General features: G+C 46.3%; 1 protein-coding gene across 2 annotated transcripts in view; it reads right to left on the bottom strand.

The window, feature by feature from the left end:
- The window catches only part of kazna (kazrin, periplakin interacting protein a), a 223,144-nt gene that overhangs the window by 172,514 nt on the left and 23,361 nt on the right, over positions 1-27,269 (bottom strand). The window lies entirely within an intron of this gene.

The following is a 27,269-nucleotide window of genomic DNA, read 5'->3' as shown; positions in this document are numbered from 1 at the left end:
CATTTATACTTTGCAATTATAAATACAAATATCATAAATATAATAACATGATTGCAATCAGATGCAAAACAACTGGAAATTGCACACGGCTGCAAAACTTTACGGATGTGTTTGTGCTGTAATATCATTAGCGCAATTTCGTTTGTGAATCGGAGCTTGAGACGGAGCAGATAGCAGTTGCAAGTGTTGCACAATTCACGGCATCAGCAGCAGCAATCCATTCTTTGTGAATTTGCCTGACAGTCCCCCCACCCCTTTTCTCCCTAATTGTATCCGGCCAATTACCCCACTCTTCTGAGCCCTCCCGGTCTCTGCTCCACCCCCTCTGCCGATCCGGGGAGGGCTGCAGACTACCACATGCCTCCTCCAATACATGTGGAGTCACCAATCGCTTCTTTTCACCTGACAGTAAGGAGTTTCACCAGGGGGATGTGGCGCGTGGGAGGATCACGCTATTCCCCCCCATTTCCCCCTCCTCCCTAAACAGGCACCCTGACTGACCAGAGGAGGCGCTAGTGCAGCGACCAGGACACATACCCACATCCGGCTCCCCACACGCAGACATGGCCAATTGTGTCTGCAGGGACGCCCGACCAAGCCTGAGGTAACACGGGGATTCAAACCAGTGCCTGACATTCTCTTAACCTTTTTTCGTCTAAACCTGTTTTCTCGAAAACAAAAAAATACTTGCAAATTGTTTTGCATGAAAAAAATGTTAAAAGAGATCTCTTACAAGAGGGAAAATGGTAGTCATGGAAAAACAGTGACTTTGTTTTGAAATGTCAAACTAATCATTTGCACCACATTTTTCACGCCTCCGCTACTACAATGCTCCTCTCTCCTGTCTCAGCCAAGCAGCTGTCTCGCCTGCGACTTCTGCAAAATGCTGCAGCCAGGCTGCTAACCAATACTAATCTCAGATCCCACATCACACCAATCCTCACATCCCTTCACTGGCTCCCAGTAAATTATAGAACAGTCTTGTAGATACTGCTCATCACATATAAGGCCCTACATGGTCTTGCCCCATTATACATTTACGAACTTCTGCATCCTTGTTCCACCTGTAGGCCCCTCAGATTTTCCAAACAGGGTCTTTTATCTATACCCCGCTCCCTCTGCCAATCCACGGCTGACTGTGCTTTTGCCATAAGGGCCCCGTCCCTCTGGAACAGCCCCCCCCACACACACACACACACTCTCTGTTAGATCAGCTGAGTCTGTAAACAGCTTTAAAAAACTTCTCAAAACCCATCACTACCGACGTGCCTCCCCTGTAATGGGGCTGTAATTTTTACTTTTCTGTATCCGGTGTTTAATCTGTATCTTGCGCAGCACTTCGTAACTGTTTTAAAAAGATACTATATAGATAAACTCTTACTTACATGTACATGTGCACTTGGCCCTTCCCCTTGCAAATGACATTGCAGGTGACTCTTCACCAGCATATGTTATAAATTAATGTATTGAGAGTTTTTGTGTACTTCTCCAATATACCATCTAATAGGAAGTATACACATTATATCTTTAAAACACCACCTGTAATTAGTGGCTCCCTGGCCCACTGAGTCCTCTGCAGACAGCTCATTCCTCATCACGCCTGAGCTCTTTTCTGATTGGTTGGCTGGCTGCTGGCTAATCTGGCAATGGCCAGAATTGAACAGCTGTTGTTGTAGTTGAACCTCCTCCCAGCTATCTTTATGCATGTGTGTGTGTGTTCAGGGAGAGAAATATTTAAATGCAGTATCTAATTTGAGGCATTTCAGAAAAAGTTTTAACAGCCCCCCGGCGCACACAAACTCACACACACCCATTCCCAAACAGACTGTGATGTTTTCAGCGGGGGAAAGCTGTATGACAATAGTTTTTCACTCTCTCTTGCTCGCTTCTCTCTCTCTCTCTCTCTCTCTCTCTCTCTCTCTCTCTCTCTCTCTCTCTCTCTCTCTCTCTCTCTCTCTCTCTCTCTCTCTCTCTCTCTCTCTCTCTCTCTCTCTCTCTCTCTCTCTCTCTCTCTCTCTCTCTCTCTCTCACACACACACACACACACACACACACACACACACACACACAAAGCTCTCTCTTCACACACTTGCATCGCTAATCCTTTCCAAACTTCACCCATGAAACCTGCCAGCTCAACAATGCGCTCCAAAGTGCAGTAGCACACAAGAATAAGCCGGCACCTCATCTGTTCAGTATCTCTGTACTGTCCACCCACTTCCATCAGGCTTCCACAACTTCCCTGGGGGGCAACGTCAATACAACACCACCCACCTCCTGTGGACTCCCTGAAAAGTGAAACAAATAGTCCCTCTCGACCCTTGTAGAGGAACCTGTTGGTGGCCTTGACTGAGATTTATGCTACAAAGGAGGAAAAAGGAACAGTGGGCGGCTCACAGCCTAAGTACTGGCATTGTTTTTCAAGGCACTTGCTGTTTTGCGATACATCATGGCTGGTGAGGAGGGGTACAATACGACTACTTTTCCAGCTCTGTGGCCTACACTTCCTTGACCACAGCAAGGGATGAGAGGTGCTGCTGTGTGCTTAAAAAAGGTATTTTATTCTGATATTTATTTGATCTAAATATAAATGGGGCTAAAGATCAAAGGTACAGATCAGAATTAAAAAACCCCCAAAAACAAACATAAAATAAAAAGAAAGCATAAAAATTATGTGTGAAACTGTAATAAGCATACTTTGTTGTATACTTTGACTTTTAGAGTCATCTTCCATGACTAAAATGGCATTAATAAATGTGAAGTAACACTGAAGGATTTTGAGCAAAATGTAGCACAAAATAACGCACAAGAATCCATCCATCCATCCATTATCCAAGCTGCTTATCCTGCTCTCAGGGTTGCGGGGATGCACAAGAATTGTGATTATGAAAATAACAATTATAAAGCGATAATGATAATGAGCCTTTCGTAAGCACTAATCAAAGAAAAAAAAGTATGTATTCATCAGTCAAGTCCAATTTCAATTTCTCTTTAAAATAAGAACCTCATAACATCAGTGAGAATATACACTCACCGGCCACTTTATTAGGCACACCTGTCCAACTGCTCGTTAACGCAAATTTCTAATCAGCCAATCACATGGCAGCAACTCAATGCATTTAGGCATGTAGACATGGTCAAGACGATCTGCTGCAGTTCAAACCGAGCATCAGAATGGGGAAGAAAGGTGATTTAAGTGACTTTGAACGTGGCATGGTTGTTGGTGCCAGACGGGCTGGTCTGAGTATTTCAGAAACTGCTGATCTACTGGGATTTTCAAGCACAACCATCTCTAGGGTTTACAGAGAATGGTCTGAAAAAGAGAAAATATCCAGTGAGCGGCAGTTCTGTGGGCGAAAATGCCTTGTTGATGCCAGAGGTCAGAGGAGAATGGCCAGATTGGTTCGAGCTGATAGAAAGGCAACAGTAACTCAAATAACCACTCATTACAACCGAGGTATGCAGAAGAGCATCTCTGAACGCACAACACGTCGAACCTTGAGGCATATGGGCTACAGCAGCAGAAGACCACACCGGGTGCCACTCCTGTCAGCTAAGAACAGGAAACTGAGGCTACAATTCGCACAGGCTCACCAAAATTGGACAATAGAAGATTGGAAAAACGTTGCCTGGTCTGATGAGTCTCGATTTCTGCTGCGACGTTCGGATGGTAGGGTCAGAATTTGGCGTCAACAACATGAAAGCATGGATCCATCCTGCCTTGTATCAACGGTTCAGGCTGGTGGTGGTGGTGTAATGGTGTGGGGGATATTTTCTTGGCACACTTTGGGCCCCTTAGTACCAATTGAGCATGTCAATGCCACAGCCTACCTGAGTATTGTTGCTGACCATGTCCATCCCTTTATGACCACAGTGTTCCCATCTTCTGATGGCTACTTCCAGCAGGATAACGCGCCATGTCATAAAGCTTGAATCATCTCAGACTGGTTTCTTGAACATGCCAATGAGTTCACTGCAGTGTTGTAGTACTCGAGTCCAGGACTCGGACTCGAGTCCGACTCGAGTCCTGATTTTCATGACTCGTGACTCGACTTGGACTTGAGCACTGATGACTCGGACTTGGACTCGCGAATTTACTGCATTCGGACTCGGAAGTTGGAGACCCGGATATTAAGTTTAGAAATCACGTCAATCGATCCCAGCACAATAGAACAGCACCAAATCAAATGCAGCACTGTCGATGTGTGCATACATAACACCGGACTCTGACTTTTTAATTGATAAAGACTGTTTTTGTTAGATTTTTTTTAAATAATAGGCCCTACTAAAATATATTGATAGCTATATTAATACTGTAACATTATTCAATTTCGTGTAAGGGCAGGCACGTGTGTTCCACCTACATGCGGATTCACGTGGCGTGCATACCGTCGTGTTCAGTAGCGCGAAGATGCCTAAAGAGACGCCCCGAATTGTGCTCTTTGCTTACACAGATTTTACAACAAATTCCAGCAAGATCACTGCTAGATGTTCGATATGTAAACGAACTATTGAGGAGAAGACCGGGACAACCTCAAACTTCAACAGACATCTGTCAAGGATGCACCCAGAAAAGTAAGTGATATGCAGTCAGTTGATGATATGGTTGGTGATCAGTTACCGTTAGCTAGCTCGCTATCTAGCTACGGTAACAATAGCCTCTGAAGTAACTCAACCACTGGTCCAAGATGTTGGGTCGGGTCGTGTGGCGGGTATATCATGTCACTAGAACCGTTGGGTTAGGTGGTGTGGCGGGTATATCATATCACTAGAACCAAGTGAGATTGTATAGGTAAGTTAAGTAACGTTACTGTTAGAGTGCTAATGCAGCATTGCACAGAAAAGTCACAGTACGGTTCGCTTTCGGTACGAGCGTGCCATCGATCTCACTAATGATGAGTTGGTAAGTAACACGCAGCGTCTTCGTGTTATAGGGAGATTAAAACTGATTTTTCTTATTTATCATTTAGCTAATTACCAAGTAGCATACACTTAACGGAAAAAACACACCACTCTGAACTACCGTGTTAGCATTTATCTTAACTAGCAATAACAAATCCGCACATTGCAGATCTCCGCCATGAATATTCTCCAAGTGCGGAGAAGGAAGAAGTCTAGCCTATATGCATCCACAAATAATGTTGATAAAATGTGCACAACTTTACAATGCAAATAAAAATAATTGTAGGCTATTACTCGCTAAATGGACTAATTGAAAAAGCTAATGTGGATGCCGCCACTGGTTTTCTTGAGAGCTGGAGACAGTACGAGATTTGACGGATGTGGCATTTCCCCCCCCCCCGATGTACCAAAAACTACCGAACCGTATGGTGATTCGTGACACCGCATAGGCTATTGTAAATATGGGGATATTTTTCTTTGCATATATGCAGCATTGGGTGTGCCAAATTCTAAAAATAGACACGCGCGACGTAGCTTTTGAACAGTACTATGAACTGGCTCTATCTTCTAACAAAATCACACCCTCCCTGACCCATACAGAATAAACATACAGACTCACGGAGGATAGAGAGTTAAAGCTCAGCTAGGTAGCATGTAACATACTTAAATCAATAATTAAATGACTGGGTTTTGCTAAGTAATCCCTGTCCTGTTAGTCTCATAAATTATGTACCTTTTCTCATACTTTTCATTTATCCAGCTAGTTTACATTAGTTAATCTACTAATATGGTAATGTTAGTTATATAGATAACTAAATATGTAACTTAACTGGTTATGGTTCAAACAACTATATGTATAATGTGTAACATTTGTATTGTTATTGCATATTGTTATAGCTATAACGTTACACATTTTTTGCTGTGAGAAAGATTACTTGAAACAGTTTGGCATCAGCAAGCTAAAGCGTGTATCCTATCTTCCCCTAGGTTCCAAGAATACCGTGCCTCCACTGCTTCAGATGTGATGCCAGCTGCTTCAGGTCAGAAGACTATCACATCATTTTTAAATGATGGACAGCAACGGATGTACGACCTCAAACATCCACGCCAGAAGGCAATAAGTGATGCCCTTGTAAAAGATCTAATCATTAAGTGCTGCTTGCCACTCTCCATCGTTGACAACGAGGACTTCAAGCACTTCCTGCATGTCCTGGACCCTCAGTACCGGCCCATAGCAAGATCCACAATTTCCTCTGTGACCATTCCAGGAATGGTGGAAGTCAAGAAAGAACAGATAAAGAACCAGCTGGCAGAAGCATCGAGTGTTGCTGTTACCACAGACATTTGGAGTGATCGAAAGATGCAGTCATTCCTTGGAGTGACAGCACACACAGTGGCAATGGATAAAAAAAACAGGAACTCAGTCTTCAGTCATATCTTCTTTCCTGCAAAAGAGTGCATGGGAAACACTCAGGAGAGAAGATTGCAATGATGTTTGAATGCTGTGCTGAAGAATACCTGATTAAGGACAAGATCAACTTTGTCATAACTGACAATGCATCCAACATGAGAAAAGCTTTCCAGGCCAGCTTTCCCCTAGAGGATCCTTGTGATGCTGAAGCTCATGATCCCAGCTCATTTGAGGAGGATGATGAAATATGGCAAGACCTGATGCCAGAAGATCAACAGACAGTCAGTGACACTTTGGCTGAGAACTGTAAGATGCGGAGACTATCATGCTTCACACATTCACTGCAGTTGGTCATAAAAGATGGTCTGAAAGACACCAGTGGGCTGTCAAGCACCCTAGCAAAGCTATCCCGTGCAGCCAACCTCCTCCACAGTGGCACCTCGTTTAAAGACTGCTTTGAAGCGTGTTTTGGTGATGCAACAATTCCAACAGTGAATGCCACACGATGGAATTCCACTCTGAAGAAGGTGAAGGCTTATGTGCATTTAGACATGCAAAAGCTGTCCAGTGTGTTGGAATCAGAGGGGCACAAAAGCCTTATCTTATCCCCGCGAGAGTATGCTCAGCTTAAAGAACTGATCGAAGTTCTTGATCCGTTCTTAGAGGCAACCAACCTAACTCAGGGTGAGACTACTGTCACCGTCAGTGTGATTGTGCCCTGTGTCCTCACTGCGCTGTCACCTGCAGGAAATAAGAGGAAAAGCCAGATACTGTGGGCCTCTGGTGAGAGCTCTGGAGAGCTCCTTGAAAACAAGGTTTGCAGAGGTTTTCAGTGCAGTCAAGATACCAGGATGTGAGCCAGCTGAAGGAAGAGGCCCCACCAAATTTCCTTTCACCAATGCCTACTTCATAGCATCTGTGTTGGACCCAGCATTTGGCTTCCAGTGGCTAGAACATGATGTGCAGCTGGACAGTGACATCAAAGATGTGCTGAAGACTGAGATCAAAGGTGAGAAATGTTTTGATTAACGTTAGTTAAGTGATTAACTATTTGATTGTTGTGATGTTTATATCATTGAAGGTGTTACAATAAAGCACATAGGCGTGTCATTTGTCATGTAGGCCTAGTCAATAACATATTTGTAATGAGTCCCCCATGCCCCCTCTCATTTCAGAGTATATAAAGGCAGAGGGTGACAAGCAAGCGGTATCAACAGCAGATGCAGCGGAAGCAACAGGACCAGGGGAAGGTGAACTTTCAGAGTCTCCTCCTGAGAAGCAGTTGAGAATGTTCTCCCACTATAGGAGGACTCCCTCCTCCACCGAGAAGAAGCCGTCTGGCCCGGCTCAGTTGACTGCATACCTCGACTTGATCACTGAGAAGGACTCTGACTCAGTCCCGTGCCTCAGATTTTGGCAGCAAAACAAATCCAAATTCCCTACCCTCTATCAGATTGCCACACAGGTATTCTCTATCCCTGCCTCCAGTGCGGCCATTGAAAGGGTATTTAGTCATGGAGGCATTTTGATGAGGCCTCACCGTGCAAGGTTGAGTAGTTCCATGCTGTCAGATCTTATGTTTTTGAAATGCAACATGTATGCTTAAAACTAGTGCCACTAGCCTTTTGTTCCTAACTATTCCTGAGAGACAATGTCTTTTGACTAGTTTTTATGAATGTATTGTATGCTGTAGAACTTACTTCTGTATACTGTTTCCACCATTTGCTAATATCATGCTATTCACAGCTATCAATGTGTTTTGAAGCACATCCAATGTTCAGAATGTCAAAGAAATTCAGACTGTTCTAAAAATGTGTGTGTGCGAGCTTGCGCGTGCATGTGTGCAATGTGTGGGTGTGCATTTGTTTGGCTATCGTGTCACAAAGTAAATAAACTCCCTTTGAAATGGTGACAGCTGTGTCATTTTTGTTTAATGTAGACCTTTTTTATTTGTATGTCAGATCTTTGACTGTGCCCGAGTGGATCACTGGAGCCATCTTGGAACTCGACTCAGACTCAACCTTGATGACTCGGACTCGGACTAGGGTAATAGTGACTCGACTCGGACTCGACTTTTCTTTGGTGACTCGGACTCGGACTTGGACTCGAACACTGGGGACTCGAGACTTGACTCGGACTCGAGGTTTAGTGACTCGACTACAACACTGGTTCACTGTACTCAAATGGCTTCCACAGTCACCAGATCTCAATCCAATAGAGCACCTTTGGGATGTGGTGGACCGGGAGATTTGCATCATGGATGTGCAGCCGACAAATCTGCAGCAACTGCGTGATGCTATTGTAACCTGCACGACAGGGGAATTGGCCTATGCTTGCGCAGGGACAGTTTACAGTCTAATGTCTAAGTTCAGTGGAGATTGGTGTAGGTTTTTTTCTAGACCAGATTCTAGTACTCACCCCAAAGACAACACACACACTCGTGGGTATAGTTTACAATAAAAAAAACCAATTTATTTCAACAGTTCAAAGTAAAGTTATTTCAATATCAATACTAAATTAGATGTGTTATATATATATATTTTACTCTATTATACTTTTTAAAAGTTCTTCCTAATATTCTATTTATTGTCTATATCTATCTATATTCTATTTTATACCCTTCTAATATATTACTTATGCAGCCATATTCTACACTAACAAATTAAAGAAAATAATCCAAAATAAAGTATGAGTGCACTCAAAGAAAATAATAAAGAAACGAAAAGGGGGAATGATTCAGTCTTCCAATCTGTGCAAGGTGCAATGTCCAGATCCTACCACAATCACAGGGGCAAGTTAATGTAGAGGCGATGATGATGAATCCAAATCCAGGGCGATGATGGGGGCAATCCAAAGGGGGTATCCAATGGTTCCAAACGGTGTAGCAAGGGGGGTTGTTCGGGGTACAAAAAAACCAGTCTGCACAAACTTGTACAGATTCATTATTAATTGCAATCTCTATCAAACAATTACAAACAAAATAAAAATACCCAAATCTAGAGTCAATTCTCAGAATTAAATCATTTCCTACATATAACTAATATGCGGCTGAATGACGACAGCCTATTGCTGTAAGAACAGTTAAAAACAATGTCATCGCAGCCAGGCTGCGGCACTATCAACGTGAATTCACGTCTAGCTGGCTGCTATGGGTTCCATGGATGCCATGTAGCCCGAGTTGGCTCGGTGGCTAGTGGCAACTGGAGCTTACAGTTTTTTTTAACAACAAGCATATTATTATATTAAAATGTCTAACATTCCTACATCAAATAAACCCTATGGACCGGGTGTCCTGACTGGTTTTAAAGCTCTGAATCATATGGGAACTGCTAAGGATCATAGATATACGTTTTAGCTGGGTTAGCTTAGCTTAGCAACCAATGGAAAATTGTCAGTCTTTAGATTTCAAGATTTTAAACTCTTATCTCACCAGGATTCCAGCAGCGTACAAAACACAAGAGAAAAGAGTCTTCCTTCTTCCTTCAACGGGAGATCATCTGTCTTTGGATAAAATCAAGATATCCTACGTAAATGGCTATGATTACATGGAACACAGAAAGCTGTTTACTTTTTAGCTTTGGCTAGCGGCTCACCAAGGAAGCTTCGTGGGAGGGATCTTTTTTGTCGTAGTTCAAATGTCCGTAGTTCAAATATCAATAATTCAAGTATCCATAGTCAAAGTTGTCCGTATTTCTAAATATCCGTATTTCTCTTCTCTATTGTCGACGGTTGTTTGTATGGTTTAAACTCTGTAGCTAGGGTGCCTCCTAGAGGCTACTCGTGGAACTTACATACGTCACAGGGTACATGTAATCATGTGGGTTACACTATCATGTCAATATGGACCAAACTCTGAGGAATGTTTCCAGTACCTTGTTGAATCTATGCCACGAAGGATTAAGGCAGTTCTGAAGGCAAAAGGGGGTCCAACCCGGTACTAGTGTAACGGGGGCAGTCCTATGCTGTTCTATGCTGGTCAGCCTGCTGCATGCCCGTCACTCTCATCATTAGCTCTGCGTTGTGTTCTATTTTGGGTGGGGCCCCAGGTGTTGTTGGGGGGGGGGCCTCAGTCTCTCATCATCATCATCATCATCATCATCATGATCAAGGAAGGAGGGGGGGACACACAGGACTCTATTTGGCCCACCTTGCCATTTATTTTGGTTTCAAACCCTTCGACAAACGTCCAGTCCTCCAGCGGGAGCGATGTTTCTTACGGACGTGGGGGTCGAAGTTCAACCACTGCCCAGACTTCACTCGTGTGCATTAGAAGGAGAAACCGTCCACGGGACTCCGATGTAAGAAAGGATAAACAAGTATTTTATCCCACGGCTTGCAGTATCTTCTTACAGGGATACTCAAGGTTATGTTCTCCTCAACCAGCAAAACTGTCCTACCGTAAAAAACACGCGTGGCTCGGCTCGATCGCTGCTTGAGACTCCTCCCACAAAACAAAAATGGCCTCTCCCGCGTTCCCTCTTCCGTGTACCCACAAGACCTCTCTCTTAAAGCGACAATACAAGTATATGACGGTCATTATAAAACATACATAAAAGTAAATAATGACATAAAATAAAATGTAGTAAACACAAATAACAGCACACAGACAGGATTTGGTGATATTTCATGCTCAAACAAAATAAAATAAAAACATTAATTTTAACCTGGTTACACTAGCAAGGTGTACCTAATAAATTGGCAAGTGAGTGTATATATATATTGTAACATGCATGGATAAGACACGCTGGCCGCTGGCTGGCGGGTCTGACCCTTTAGTCGAGCGGTTAGCGATGTCTCCTGCGGTGCGGGCGACATGGGTTCGCTTCACGGCCGCGGCAGTTCCTGTGGTTGCGTTGTCCCCCGAATTCGCTACATTGGTGTCAGAAGTGGGATGGAGCGACCGTAAGGCCATCGGAAGCGTAGGCGCCCTGAGGCGTGAAGGAGCTGATATGCTTAAGCGTGGGGACGCGCCTCCCGAAGGAGGGGGGGGGGTGATGTAACGTGCATGGATAAGAAGACACACTGGCCACTGGCTGGCGGGTCTGACCCTTTAGTCGAGCGGTTAGCGATGTCTCCTGTGGTTGCGTTGTCCCCCGAATTCGCTACAATATATAACTTTGTTAAAAGAAACACTCAATGGTAGAGAAAGTGCTCAGCAAATATGGAGCAAAATACTCGAGTGACTCAAGTAGATTCTTTATGAGACAGTACAAGCCTGTTTCATGCCATAAGCAATCAGCAGCTGTCAATAAAGCTACTTGGGAAAGAACATACCATTTACTGTCTCGTCATGCACATCACGTGCACAACAACCAATGGGGAAAGGAGAGGTGCGACATTCAAAAATTCAAAAACATGTGATCACTAACGGTCCGGGGGGGGGGTGGTATTTGTCTATTGACATGATTTATTTATAATTACAAAATAGGTGCAAAATGACAAAATTTATAATTACAAAATTATAAAAGTACCTATTCTAGCATGAAACAGGCTTGTACTGTCTCATAGAAAATTTACTTGACTAACTGGATTTTATATATATATGTATATATACATATGCTGATACATGAGTATAACTAGGTAAAAAAAACACACACACACACACAGTTTTTGATAGTGGTTGTTCCAGTAGATTTTGTCTATCTTCTATTCTCTTGCCCTTCAAGAGGACAGATACCAGTTCTCCTAACATGACATCATTTTCCAATGGGATGACATTCAGAGTCAAGACCCAATGAGAGGGAGAGGTTGTCATTTTTGTCAGCTAAAATGGTGCCAATTTGGAAAGTACAAATTCACTCACTGGCAGCAATCAACATGCACATCAATCACAAGTGACACTGATTCAAACTGTTCACATCAGAGTAGTGGTATCTTAGCATGACAGGGGAGTTTCCAGTCTGGTCTAGTGTGGAAGGCGCTCCATCTCCCCAAGAAGCCCAGCTGCTAAGAATGGTATATTGAGATGCAATGGCCAGCTCTCCGTTTTAATTGTGACTAGTGGAGGACCCGGATGCATTATTGCAATAATAATCATTAAGTTAACTTTCCACATTAGGAAGTTGAATGAGTTTCTGGCAGATTCTATCAGCACATCAATTATCGGATAAGATATTTAAAAGACAGGAAGGTTCGCAGTGGGTCTCTGAGGAAATTAACCTTGCATCCCGACTGGAGTGCCATGAAATCGCAATCATATGCCATGTGTTGGATACGCTAACATTTGTGGTCTATACATCCGACTAGATACATTACCCGGTTTTTAACACAACGGTACAGCAAATGCAACACTAGAGTTCTCTCTTTCTTTCCCTCCCTCACCAACCCCATTACATGTATATATGTCTTTAACTGTTTATTAACCCATCCCTGTGCAAATACATAACACACACGTGTCTTCGATCCCCATTTCGAAAATTTTTGACTCTCTTCCTCTGTTCTCTTCTTCCATCCTCCCTGTATCTCTTTTCCAATTCCCTTTCCAGGCGTCTCTACACCCTTTGCTTTGATAACACTACAGATTGCAATAAACCTGGAAAATCCTCCTCATCACAGTGCAAATACCATCTGCAGGGGTCTAGGCCTCAGCTCCAACACCTTGACATCATCTGGGAAAGCACTGGACAGTCTGGTGTGGAAAAAAATACAATGTATACATGAAAATACAGCATCACCGGACAGAATGTCAAATATCCAATCGCAAACTTGCAGGGTCACAAGCATACCTCGACAAAGTTGCTACAAAACCTCTCGATATGAACAGGTGGAATCCGATTTGGTCACTGGAAAATGAAAAGGTGATCTTCAAATGGAAATTTAGATAATAAACCGTAGCAGAAATACACTCATTGAGATTGAAGTACAATCGCTAGTATGCCATGATAATCCAAGGTGAAGCCTCCAGTTGAGACTAAACTATATTCAAGTGTTATTTCTACCTGAAAGCTGACCTCCCAGCAAGTTTGCTAACCATTTCCACACACTCACAGTACATATCGATTTGCTCATAGGTACAAATTTACTGTGGAGTTCACTAAGCACCACATGTACAAGCGAAGTTTTTGGGCTGGGCCGGACATCACAGGCCAGCAAAAAACAAACAAAATGGGGTGTCCGGGTAGTGTGGTGGTATATTCCAATGCCTACCAACACAGGGATCACCGGTTCGAATCCCCGTATTACATCTGGCTTGTTCGGGCATCCCTACAGACACAATTGGCTGTGTCTGCGGGTGGGAAGCCGAATGCGAGTACGTGTCCTGGTCGCTGCACTAGCGCCTCCTCTAGTTGGTCAGGGTGCCTGTTCATGGGGGAGGGGGAACTGGGGGGAATAGCGTGATCCTCCCTCGCACTACGTCCCCATGGTGAAACTCCGCACTGTCAGGTGAAAAGAAGCGGCTGGCGACTCCACATGTATTGGCGGAGGCATGTGGTAGTCTGCAGCCCTCCCCGGATCGGCAGAGGGGGTGGAGCAGAGATCGGGATGGCTCGGAAGAGTGGGGTAATTGGCCGGATATCATTGGGGAGAAAAAGGGGGAAAATAAATTTAAAAAAAAAAGAAAAACAAACAAACCTTCAGCTGGCCTGCCTCCTGTGTTGCATAAATCTGGAAGTGTCGTTTACTTTGTTTCGGTCATCACCCATCAGCAACCCTTACTGCCATTCACTTATCATATTATGCAGGACAGCCAAAATATTACACAGCTCCTTTAATAGCACATGTTTACAATGTATTCACAGTACAGAAACAAAGCCTAAGCAAACACGGAGTATCAAAACGACGAGCCAACGTTTCTTTTTTTTTTTGTTAATTTTTTTTCTCTCTTTTTCTCCCCAATTCTGGCCAATTACCCCACTTGCCGAGCCATCCTGGTCACTGCTCCACCCCCTCTGTCGATCCGGGGAGGGCTGCAGACTACCACATGCCCCCTTCCCATACATGTGGAGTCGCCAGCTGCTTCTTTTCACCTGACAGTGAGGGGTTTCACCAGGGGGATGTAGTGCGTGGGAAGATCACACTATTCCCTCCAGTTCACCCTCCCCTCTGAACAGGTGCCCTGACCGACCAGAGGAGGCGCTAGTGCAGTGACCAGGAGACATACCCACATCCGGCTTCCCACCTGGAGAGACAGCCAACTGTGTCTATAGGGACGCCCGACCAAGTAGGAGGTAATATGAGGATTCAAACCAGTGATCCCCGTGTTGGTAGGCAACGGAATAGACTGCCACGCTACCCGACCGCTCCTAGTCAATGTTTCTTTTGCGGGCAGGCACCTTTGTATGTAATTAACAGCCCATAAATAATATAATGACACTTGTCTTCCCAGCAGTGACTACGGTGACAGTGAGAGAAAAGTAATTGACACACCAATTTCAATGGCATAAAAAAACTCGAACATAGCCGCTTTGTTCCCATGTGTTCAGCATTACAAACATTAATAATTAAAATGAACAATAAGGGGAGGTAGGCCTGGGGGCTGAGGAGTGGAGGGATGGGGTGGCATGCTAAAAAAGAAGTGGCTTCAGGAGGACAAAGAGGGCATTAAATGACAAAATAATTCAAGAAAGAGACAAAAACACTGTGCTACCAAACAACAAATGGTAAAGCAACATCTGACATGAGAACAAACCAACAAGTTCACATTAAATATGAAATAGAGCCTCTGACGTGATATATGAAGCTATTTATCTGTTGCATGGAAACAAACCGGGGCTGCGGAGGTTCAACCGAGGACAAGACAAAAAAAAAAACATAAGAATTGCAACGATGGAGGGTGGTTTGCAGTTGAGGGAAATAAAGTGAGACAAACAAAGTGATATGGGTGGTAAGTCACAGCAAGGGTGGTCTGGTGACTAATGAAAAGGTCTGGAAAAGGCCGAGGGGAAAAAAAAAAGATAATAAAAAATACAACCACCGAAGACATTCTCACAGGCTGGTCTGTAGTGCATTCTGGGATCATGGCTGCAGATGTTGAAACAGACCCCCGCAACCATTGACCTTGACTTTGTTTACACTGGCTGTTGCCTTCAAAGATGGTAGGCGGAGGCTATGCCACCAGATTTACCTCAGTCTCCATGGAGACAGTGTACTTTCAACGGAGAACTTTCTAGACTCATTACAAGATGAGGCAGTGGGTTCTACTTCGCTGGCTCGCTCTGTTTGCCCTCATTCCACTCATGGTGTCATTGGAGGGAGGAGAGAGAGAGAGAGAGAGAGAGAGAGAGAGAGAGAGAGAGAGAGAGAGAGAGAGAGAGAGAGAGAGAGAGAGAGTAGGAGAGAGGGGGAGAGGGGAAGCGTTAGAAGAAGAGAGGAATAGAGACTAAGGGAATGAAAATGGAAAAAACTGCAGAGAACAAGAGGGGAAACCCAGATAAGAACAGAGAGGGAAAAAAAAGAGGGTCCCAAGGAAAAGCAAGAACGGGTGTCAGCAAATAGGGGGAAAAAGTGAAAAGTTGTAAAAGGAAAACTAAGGGGAAAGAAAGAGGCTAACCGAGAGAGGGGAAACAGAATGAGGAGGACTTAAAGTGGATGGTTCTTAAATGTCATCCACCCACGGAGCTCGAGAGAGGCAGGCACAGTGTTAATGACCTGTTTGGAAAAAGAGAGGTGGGGTAAGGGAAGGAGGAGAAAAGAGAGTGGACTTGCTCAATTACAAGGGTTACATTTTCAAGGAGCTTTAATTACCTTATTTGGCTATTTGATGTACTGTTAAGACTATAGGGCTGCTAAAGCTGTCACCAGTGAGCCCCCATGTGCCATTTCCTTTTGATAAACCGTATAATCACAGAGAATGGGGCAGTCTGAGGCACTTTGTGGGCTAAAATGCAGATTTGAAGCAACTGAAAAAACTCAAAAAGCTTGAACCCAGCTCACAAGCCACTGCATTTAAACATCCTTTGTCATTCTCTAACTGATGAGTTAAACACAGAAAAGTCACTACTAGACACTTTTCTCTCTGAAAAGAGAAAACAAGACGAGATCAAAACCTAGTATAAGGCTGGAGCATGCATTGTTAGTGTTGGAAATTGTGGTCAGTTTGTTTCAGGGATAGTCAGTGGTAGTGTCTATAATGTGAATTCCTGGATATTAAATGTTCATCTGCAATGTTCTGTAGTGGTCCCATAATATTTGTTGTTGAAGTATACTGAAGTAGCATATCACATGACATGGTTAAGCTACTGTTAGGGCTCGGTCTGTTGACCAACCTGGCAACCAGCAATGAGAGCGGGAGAAGGGCGCGTCTGAAACACCTGCAGCCTACCTACTCGTTAACCACTCTAGTATAAGTTTGTTTGCTTTCCAGAACTCGTCGCGAGTTCGTCCTGAACAGTCCCGTGAGTAAATTCTTCGTCTCGGGTTTTGTGACATTTCTGTGTCTCCCGGTGGAGTACAGATTGTAGTATTCTCCGTGTTTTTGCTTGTTTGATTATTCCCTTGTGTCAGTTCTCCTTGAGAGCTTGTTCGGAGAAGAACTCTCTTTGTGTTTTTCCCATCGTGATTTTCTAGTTGAGATCAAGTTTTTGATATTCTAATTTCTCCTCTCTCACTGTGGATCTTATTACTCGGTTGGACTTCTAGCTTAAAGGAGCAGTTTGTGTTTTTTTCCCTTTCGGACTTTAAAGGAGCAGTTTGTGTTTTTTTCCCTTTCGGACTTTAAAGGAGCAGTTTACGTTTTTTCCCTTTCGGACTTTAAAGGAGCAGTTTACGTTTTTTCCTTTTCGGATTAAAGGGGCAGTTTACGTTTTCCCATTTTTAAGAAGCTATTCTCAAGTTCCGCCTGAAGCGCCTCCCCCTTCTGTCCAGGCCCGGCCGGCTCTCCTCTACGAGTCCTGCCAGGTTGGTGCTTTACTTTGTCTTGTGTTGTCGCTATTGGGTTCGTTCTACAAACCTTAACAGTACGAACTCGCCCTCACTATGAACCCAGACAACCTAGACGCCAATCCTGTCCAGGCTGCTCTCTATAAGCAGATTCAGCTTACAGCCTCCCACGGCCAGCAACTACAAGAGGCCGCTGTTGCCATGCAGGGCCTTCGGGCTCAGGTGCAACCCCTCCAGGCTTCGGTGGATTCTCTTTCGGCCCAGCAAGCGGCGCTCGCGAGCCAACAAGAGGAGGTTCTTAAGCAGTTGCAGACTCTCACAGCGGCTATCACCATCCAGCCAGCTGTCCCACCAGTTCCGGCCGCCCCTCCTCCAGCAGTGCCCGCAGCCGTTGCCTTAGACAATCCTACCGTTTATGTTTCGGATTTCCGGGAGCCCAGTATCTCCAATCCCAAGCCTTTTGATGGCAACTTTGAGACCTGTGCCACGTTCATCATGCAGTGTGAGCTTGTCTTCGCCCACCATTCCAGGGGGTTCACCACAGATGCTGCAAGAGTTGCTTACGTGACTAACCTGCTGACTGGCCGCGCTGCTCAGTGGGCCACTGCTTCCTGGTCCATGGGGGCCAGTTTCTGCTCTTCCTACGATGACTTTGTGGCTGAGCTTCGGAAGGTATTCCATCATCCAGTGTACGGTCAGGATCCGGGTGTCCGATTGAGCAGGATCCAGCAGGGCAGTGGCAGTGTCACTGACTACTCAGTCGAGTTCAGGCTGGCTGCGGCTGAGAGTGGCTGGAACGACCAGTCACTTCGGGTAACCTTCCGTAGGGGCCTCAGCGATGCCGTCAAGGATCAGCTAGCCACCCGGGAGGATCCTACCTCTCTCGACGACCTTATCAGCCTTGCCATCCGCATCGATGGACGTCTCCGCGAGAGAAGGCGCGAGCGAGGTCTACGGGGAACCGTTTCTACCTCTCAGCCATCCAGAGCTTCCGAAGGGGGCTCTTCTTCGTCGCACTCCACTTCCCCTGTGGCAAGCCTCTCCTCCTCCCAGACAGTGACAGAGGAGGAACCTATGCAGCTTGGGCGTACACGACTGACTCCCGCTGAACGTGAGGCCCGGTTCAAGGCAGGTCTCTGTCTTTACTGCGGTCTTAAGGGACACCGGATCAGTGAGTGTCCTACGCGGCCAAAAGATTAGGCTCACTGGGACCCCGGGAGATCCTAGTGAGCCGTCTTTCCTGTTCCCGCCATCCTGCTCCGGCTAACCATCTTGTGAGCGTTACCCTGGCTTGGGCAGACCAGCGGCTCACTGTAGGCGCACTCATCGATTCGGGAGCTGATGGGTGTTTCTTGGACTCTACGTTTGCTGCTCAAGCTAACATTCCATGTGAGGAATTGGAGAGGCCAATAGAGGCCTTTGCTCTGGATGAGCGCCGCCTGGCCAGTGTTACCCGACAGTCCTGTCCCGTGTCTCTCACTATTGCTGGAAACCATGTGGAGAGCCTTCAGTTCTTCGTCATCCAGTCTCCCTTAGTTCCTGTGATCTAGGGGCGTCCCTGGTTGGCTCAGCATGAGCCACACATTGCTTGGTCGTCTGGTAACATTTTGGAGTGGAGCTCCTCCTGTCACGCCCGGTGTCTTCAGGCCGCACCTGGTCCAGCAGTCCAGACTGTTCCGATTGCCCCTCCTCCCGATCTTTCCTCTGTTCCTCCCGAGTATCATGATCTCGGGGAGGTCTTCAGCAAGACGCGGGCTCAGTCTCTCCCTCCGCATCGGCCATATGATTGTGCTATCAACCTCCGTCCTGGGGCCCCCTCCCTAGCAGTCGTCTTTACAGCCTTTCCATTCCCGAGAAGGCTGCTATGGACGATTACATTTCAGAATCGTTGGCGGCAGGGCTCATCCGACCCTCATCCTCCCAGGTGGCAGCTGGTTTCTTTTTCGTTAAGAAGAAGGATGGTGGTCTCCGACCCTGCATTGATTATCGCCAACTCAACGACATCACCATCAAGAATAAATACCCCCTGCCTCTGATGAGCTCCACCCTCGAACCCCTGACCCAGGCGACTGTCTTCACTAAGCTGGATCTCCGGAACGCCTACCATCTCGTTCGGATCCGGAGAGGGGACGAGTGGAAGACAGCCTTTAAGACTCCCCGTGGTCATTATGAGTACCTGGTAATGCCGTTCGGCCTCACCAACGCCCCGGCGGTGTTCCAGGCACTCATGAATGACATCCTTCGCGACATGCTCGACCAATTCGTTGTCGTCTACCTTGATGACATCCTCATCTTCTCCAGGTCCCTCGAGGAGCATGTCCAGCACGTGCGGCAGGTTCTCGAACGCCTCCTTCGTAACCGGCTGTTCGTCAAGGCTGAGAAATGCCTGTTCCATTCTGAGTCAGTGGACTACTTAGGTTTTATCGTGGAGGGAGGCAAGACTCGAGCTGATCCTCGCAAGATCAAAGCGGTGGTGGAATGGCCGGATCCTAAGTCACGTAAGGAACTGCAGAGCTTCCTCGGGTTCGCGAACTTTTACAGGAGGTTCGTCCGAAACTACAGCTCTGTAGCAGAACCCCTCACCCGTCTAACCTCCCCCTCTCAGCCGTTCGTCTGGTCCCCAGCTGCTCGCTCTGCATTTCTGTCGCTCAAGGAGAGGTTCACCAGTGCCCCCGTCCTACTCCATCCCGATCCCAAGAGGCAGTTCATAGTTGAGGTGGACGCTTCGGACACCGGATTGGGGGCTGTGCTCTCCCAACGATCAGAGACCGACCAGAAGGTTCATCCTTGCGCGTTCTTCTCCCGCCGGTTCCTTCCCGCCGAGGAGAACTACGATGTTGGTAATCAGGAGCTTCTCGCTGTAGTGGCTGCACTTGAGGAATGGCGCCATTGGCTGGAGGGGGCAGAGCATCCATTTACCATCTGGACTGATCATAAGAACCTGACGTTCATCCGGGCAACCAAACGTCTCAATGGTCGGCAGGCACGGTGGGCCAGTTTCCTCAGTCGGTTCGACTTCACACTGACTTATCGTCCTGGCTCCCGCAACACCAAGGCAGATGCTCTGTCTCGTCAACACCTTAAGGAACCTGTAACGGTGGAGCCAAGTCCCGTCCTCCCTGAGACCAAGGTCGTTGGCGTGGTGACCTGGGCCCTTGAAACGGTGGTCAAGCGCGCCTTGCGCTCCAGTCCAGCCCCGAGCAACGTGCCGCCTCGCCGACTGTTTGTTCCGGACTCAGTGAGGTCTCGGGTCCTCAAATGGGGCCACACCAGTCAGCTCGCTTGCCACCCTGGAGTCCACCGCACTTTCACTTTCATAGCTCGACGGTTCTGGTGGCCCACTATGAGGAGGGACGTCAAGGAGTTCGTCATGGCCTGCACCATCTGTGCCCGCAGCAAGGCCTCTCACCAGGCACCGGCTGGTCTGCTGCAGCCCCTTCCTATTCCCAGTCGGCCCTGGTCCCATGTGGCGTTGGATTTTGTCTCTGGACTTCCTCCGTCTCAGGGCAACACAGTGATCCTGACTGTGGTGGATCGCTTCAGCAAGGGTGTTCACCTGGTGGCTTTGCCTAAGCTTCCTTCTGCTTCAGAAACCGCTGACCTCCTGATGAGCCACGTCTTCCGTTTGCATGGACTTCCCAAGGACATTGTGTCAGACAGAGGGCCCCAGTTTGTTTCCCGTGTGTGGTGTGCTTTCTGCAAGGGGTTGGGCGCCTCGGTCAGCCTTTCGTCGGGATATCATCCGCAGACTAACGGACAGACTGAGAGGATGAACCAGAGTGTGGAATCTTCTCTCCGTTGCGTCGCTGCCAAGAAGCCAACCTCCTGGAGTCAGTTTCTCCCCTGGGTCGAGTATGCGGTCAACTCCCTGGTCAGCTCCGCCACCGGCCTCTCGCCCTTTGAGGCATCCCTGGGTTACCAGCCGCCCGTCTTCTCTGCACAGGAGTCCGAAGTGGAGGTTCCCTCCGTGCAGACTCATCTGGACCGCTGTCGTCGTGTCTGGGAGATCACCAGGGCTGCGCTGCTCCGTGCTACGGAACGTGCCAGACGAGGAGCTAACCGTCGCCGATCCACAGCACCAGCTTACCAACCCGGACAGAGAGTCTGGCTGTCCACCAAGGATCTCCCCCTTCAGTCCTCTGCCAAGAAGCTGAATCCCCAGTTCGTTGGACCCTTCGAGATCCAGGAAGTACCCAGTCCTGCAGTTGTGCGTCTTAAGCTCCCGGCCTCCATGAAGATCCATCCGGTTTTTCATGTGTCCCGAGTAAAGCCTGTCTCTGAGAGCCCCCTTATGCCTCCGGCCCCAGCTCCGCCTCCCCCTGAGATTGTGGATGGGCATCCACAGTGGAAGGTCCGTCGGCTGATGGACGTCCGACGCAGGGGACGGGGGTTCCAGTATTTGGTTGACTGGGAGGGCTATGGGGTGGAGGAACGAAGCTGGGTATCCCGCCAGCTCATCATGGACCCTGGTCTGCTCGCTGAGTTCTATCGCCGTCACCCTGACAAGCCTGGCAGGTCGCCTGGTGGCTCCCGTAGAGGGGGGGGTACTGTTAGGGCTCGGTCTGTTGACCAACCTGGCAACCAGCAATGAGAGCGGGGGAAGGGCGCGTCTGAAACACCTGCAGCCTACCTACTCGTTAACCACTCTAGTATAAGTTTGTTTGCTTTCCAGAACTCGTCGCGAGTTCGTCCTGAACAGTCCCGTGAGTAAATTCTTCGTCTCGGGTTTTGTGACATTTCTGTGTCTCCCGGTGGAGTACAGATTGTAGTATTCTCCGTGTTTTTGCTTGTTTGATTATTCCCTTGTGTCAGTTCTCCTTGAGAGCTTGTTCGGAGAAGAACTCTCTTTGTGTTTTTCCCATCGTGATTTTCTAGTTGAGATCAAGTTTTTGATATTCTAATTTCTCCTCTCTCACTGTGGATCTTATTACTCGGTTGGACTTCTAGCTTAAAGGAGCAGTTTGTGTTTTTTTCCCTTTCGGACTTTAAAGGAGCAGTTTGTGTTTTTTTCCCTTTCGGACTTTAAAGGAGCAGTTTACGTTTTTTCCCTTTCGGACTTTAAAGGAGCAGTTTACGTTTTTTCCTTTTCGGATTAAAGGGGCAGTTTACGTTTTCCCATTTTTAAGAAGCTATTCTCAAGTTCCGCCTGAAGCGCCTCCCCCTTCTGTCCAGGCCCGGCCGGCTCTCCTCTACGAGTCCTGCCAGGTTGGTGCTTTACTTTGTCTTGTGTTGTCGCTATTGGGTTCGTTCTACAAACCTTAACAGCTACGTTTGAGTACAAACAAGGTTGTAATTGCAGTTGCAAGAACAATACTTTCCACTCATATCTTGGGATGTTTGATTTGAAAGAGAACTTAATTGTAATTATAACTATTCTATCTGTTATCAGCCAATCAGTCTGTTGAGTCTTTTGTATCCAAACTTAAAACTCATCTTTTTGCCTTAACCTACAATTAGTTGCCTTTAAATTGAGGGCTTCACAACCTGTACTGCATGACGGGTCGGTTTCTGTCTCAATGCATTTACCAACCACTGTTCTGCTGATGAGATTATAGCATATAGTTTATTGACTACTGCAAACGGTTCTCTTCTCTCACGTCTTTTGTCTCACTCTGAATGATGTCATCTCCTTTCTCTTCTCCTGTGTGCGTGAATGGTGTGATAACAATATCCCCCGTGTGCACATGCAGTCTGTCCTCCTCCCAGATCTCCATGGTGATGGTGGTCGCCACCTAGACACTGATTGCCATCCCCCTCATCACATTCTTTATATATCTTATAATTTTGTTATCCTGTTTCTCTCTCTCCACTTTCTGACTAATGTTTTTTTCTTGTCTCTTCTTCAGTGTATGTGAATGGTGTGATGTGAGTCTCCGTTGTGTGCATGTGTAGTCTGTCCTCCTGTCAGGTCTCCATGGTGATGCTGGTCATGTGGCTCAGGTCCTAGGCTGTTCCGGTGGCATCTGGACACTGCCTGGCATCCTCCTCATCATATTCTTCATATATTTTATAATTCCATTACAATTCTGTTATCCTCTGTCACTTATTCTGTACACACAACATCTATTGCACATCTGTCCGTCTTGGGAGAGAGAGATCCCTACCTCTGTTGCTCCTGAGGTTTCTTCCTATTTTTTCTCCCTGTTAAAGGATTTTTTTTAGAGAGTTGTTCTTTAACTGATGCAAGGGTGTAAAGACAGCATGTTGTGTTGCGGTAAAGCCCCTTCAGGCAAATGTGTAATTTGTGATATTGGGCTATACAAATAAAACTGACTTAACTTAACTCTCCCCCACTTTCATGTGTTTGTATCTGCGGATGTCTCACATTTTCTAAGACTCACTCTGTATTGACAGGTGAATTCACCGCTGCTGACAGCACCATGAATTGTGCATCACTTGCAACCACTATCTGCCAAGTCTCAAGGTCTGAGTCACAAAAGATATTGCACTAATTATATTATAGCGCAAACATGCCCATAAAGTTTTGCAATCAAGTGTAATTTGCAGTTTTTGTTTTTTGGGGGTTTTTTTGGATTTTTTTTCCTCCTTTTTCTCCCCAATTGTATTCGACCAGTTACCCCACTCTTCCAAGCCTTCCCGGTCACTGCTAAACCCCCTCTGCTGATCTGGGGAGGGCTGCTGACTACCATAAGCTTCCTCCGATACATGTGGAGTTGCCAGCCGCTTCTTTTCACCTGACAGTGAGGCATTTCGCCAGGGGGATGTAACACATAGGAGGATCATGCTATTCCCCCAGTTCCCCCTCCCCCCCAAACAGGCACCCCGACCGACCAGAGGAGGTGCTAGTGCGGCGACTGGGACACATACCCACATCCGGCTTCCCACCCGCAGAAACAGCCAATTGTGTCTGTAGGGACGCCCGACCAAGCCAGAGGCAACATGGGGATTCGAACCGGCGATCCCTGTGTTGGTAGGGAACGGAATAGACCGCCACACTACCCAGATGCCTCCAATTTGCAGTTGTTTTGCGTCTGATTGTAATTATCCATGTGGCAAAGTATAAATGGCAGCTTTGTGCCAAGAACACAGTCGGCAGGTTCAACGTCATCTTGATGTCATAAAGTATAGCAAGAATTGTTTGACTTGAAAACCTGTATCTGCAAATGATTTCGGTCTCAGTTAAATCACAACGTGATAGTCTCCTGCCAAATATCCACTGACAAGCATGCCTGGTATGACGATGCCTTCGCCTGGCTACAATCACTGCTGCCATGTTCACTGGAAAGTCTGGGCGTCAGCTACCACCAACTCTCTAAGGACGCTAATAATTTTCACTCTAACTGCATGTGGCTATTAGCGCTGCTGTTTTGTAAAGAGGCTCATTTGCATAGAAAGGGGCCAATTTTGCACCATATGTTTCTTTTTGTCTTATTTAAGCTGGTTTAGTGTCAGCAAAAGCCTCGCATTGTGAATTCGCCAGTGAGTGTTTTGTCAGAGTGATTGTTATTTGTGGTGCTTAACTGTGCGCTCTCCCTCATGCCTCTCAGCGCTTGGCCAGCCAATCGTCTAACTTCAGTGACATTATTGGTCACCTGATCCAGCAGCCCAATTGTGTCAATCATGATCACTCTAAACATGGTCAGTTAGTCAGTCAGTCAGTCAGTCAGTCAGGGACATTTGTTTTTGTAGGGCTGGCCTGCCGGCCGGTCCAACCATAAACAACAACCTTACAAGTCCTTATAAGCTCAAGGACCAAGTGTAATGAGGACGACTGAAAGGCTTGCTGATGGATATGAAAAGGCTGTGAAGAGGATCTTGTTGGAGAAAACAAGTTGAAGTAAGATGAAGAAGGTAAGTGGACAGACAGCTATCGGCCACAAGCACAGACCGACCACAGGACCCCAGCCCTGACTAATGGAGCAGAAAATAGATGAATCATTTCAACTCTCTCCACCTCTCCCCTAATCATAGTCTGAAGAGCATGACTAGGAGAGGACAGAAAGAGGCGGAGTGATAGAATGAAAGAAAAGAGGCAGTCTTAAAAGTCTCCATTGATGCTCAAACAAAAGGTTTTCAACTCAAAAAAATGCTCATACACACCATCCCTACCCGGACATTTTTACTATCCTTTGTTAATTATAATGAACACCTTTTATCAGCATTCCTACACACATCCCTCCTCACACACTCCCACTCCATCGTTAGCCCAGAAGCACGCAATAGCTAGGCTATCATCCTCCAGCGCACCTCTCTATCTGCAATCCAGACTGACAGCTCCATTTAGTGTGTCCATCCTCACAGGGGCCCTCATTCCCTTCCCTCCCTTTGCCCACTGGTGCTCTAGACTCCACATTTTGGTTTTGATCTATTTCTGGACCTCCGCTGCCTCTCCTCTCATCAGTCCCTCTCATCTCAGCCCGTCCCCCTGGCTGCACTGCAGAATCCTAATGAGGGGAGGAAAAAAAATCCTCACAATTCTTGTCTCAGTGCCTTCAGCGAGTGTGCTGCTGCACACTTTTATCTTCCATCTACATAGCTGCTATCGCCACTCTTCCACAGAGGCTTTTATAGTTTTGGCAATATGTAGCATTAGAATAACACAGTAGCATTCAGTACAGTGAAGATACTTGTTTCTTTTAACCATTGAGGAATCTTCATGTTATGGAGCTGTGTTAGCATGTTATAATCTTAGAAAAGGGTTGGCACGGTCCTATGCTAAGGCACGGGCATAAGCTTTGATGGTGTTATCAAGCATCTGTGATAATCGTGTCTCTTGGATTGGAGGCTAAAGCGTGAAAGCGGTATTAATCCTCAAGCAATGCTCAGATCCAGGGCAGCAAGCCAAAGTTTTCAACTGGCTAAAAAAAAAGACAAATCTTTCATTCTATAAGATCATGGTATCTTATATGGTTTAAATGATATATTACAGTGGCTTGCAAAAGTATTCATACCCCTTGAACTTTTCCACATTTTGTCATGTTATGACCAAAAACATAAATATATTTTATTGGAATTTTATGTCAAAGACCAACACAAAGTGGCACACAATTGTCAAGTACAAAGAAAATTATACATGATTTAAAAAAAATTTTACAAATAAAAAACTGAAAAGTGCGGTGTGCAAAAGTGTTCAGCCCCCTTTTCTCTGAGTGCAACCAATTGCCTTCAGAAGTTGCCTGATGATTGCTGAATGATCGAATGTTGACCTAATGACTAAATAGAGTCAACCTGTGTGTAATCCAATCTCAGTACAAATACAGCTGTTCTGTGACGGCCTCAGAGGTTTGTTAAGAGAATATTGGGGAGCAAACAGCATCATGAAGTCCAAGGAACACACCAGACAGGTCAGGGATAAAGTTGTGGAGAAGTTTAAAGCAGGGTTGGGCTATAAAAAGATTTCCCAAGCTTTGAACATCTCACGGAGCACTGTTCAATCCATCATCTGGAAATGGAAAGAGTATGGCACAACTGCAAACCTACCAAGACACGGCCGTCCACCTAAACTTACAGGCCGAACAAGGAGAGCACTGATCAGAGATGCAGCCAAGAGGCCCATGGTGACTCTGGATGAACTGCAGAGATCCACAGCTCAGGCGGGGGAATCTGTCCACAGGACAACTATTGGTCGTGCACTGCACAAATCTGGCCTTTATGGAAGAGTGGCAAGAAGAAAGCCATTGTTAAAAGAAAACCATAAGAAGTCCCGTTTGCAGTTTGCCAGAAGCCATGTGGGGGACACAGCAAACATGTGAAAGAAGGTGCTCTGGTCAGATGAGACCAAAATTGAACTTTTTGGCCTAAATGCAAAACGCTATGTGTGGCGGAAAACTAACACTGCACATCACTCTGAACACACCATCCCCACTGTCAAACATGGTGGTGACAGCATCATGCTCTGGGGGTGCTTCTCTTCAGCAGGGACAGGGAAGATGGTCAGAGTTGATGGGAAGATGGATGGAGCCAAATACAGGGCAATCTTGGAAGAAAACCTGTTGGAGTCTGCAAAAGAATTGAGACTGGGGCGGAGGTTCACCTTACAGCAGGACAACGACCCTAAATATAAAGCCAGGACTACAATGGAATGGTTTAAAACAAAACACATTCATGTGTTAGAATGGCCCGGTCAAAGTCCAGACCTAAATCCAATTGAGAATCTGTGGCAACATCTGAAAACTGC

This window comes from Lampris incognitus, chromosome 2 (assembly GCF_029633865.1).
Source record: "Lampris incognitus isolate fLamInc1 chromosome 2, fLamInc1.hap2, whole genome shotgun sequence".
Taxonomy (NCBI): Eukaryota; Metazoa; Chordata; class Actinopteri; order Lampriformes; family Lampridae; genus Lampris; species Lampris incognitus.
The sequence above is the reverse complement of the archived record's forward strand: the minus strand, read 5'-3'. Positions and strand labels throughout refer to the sequence as shown.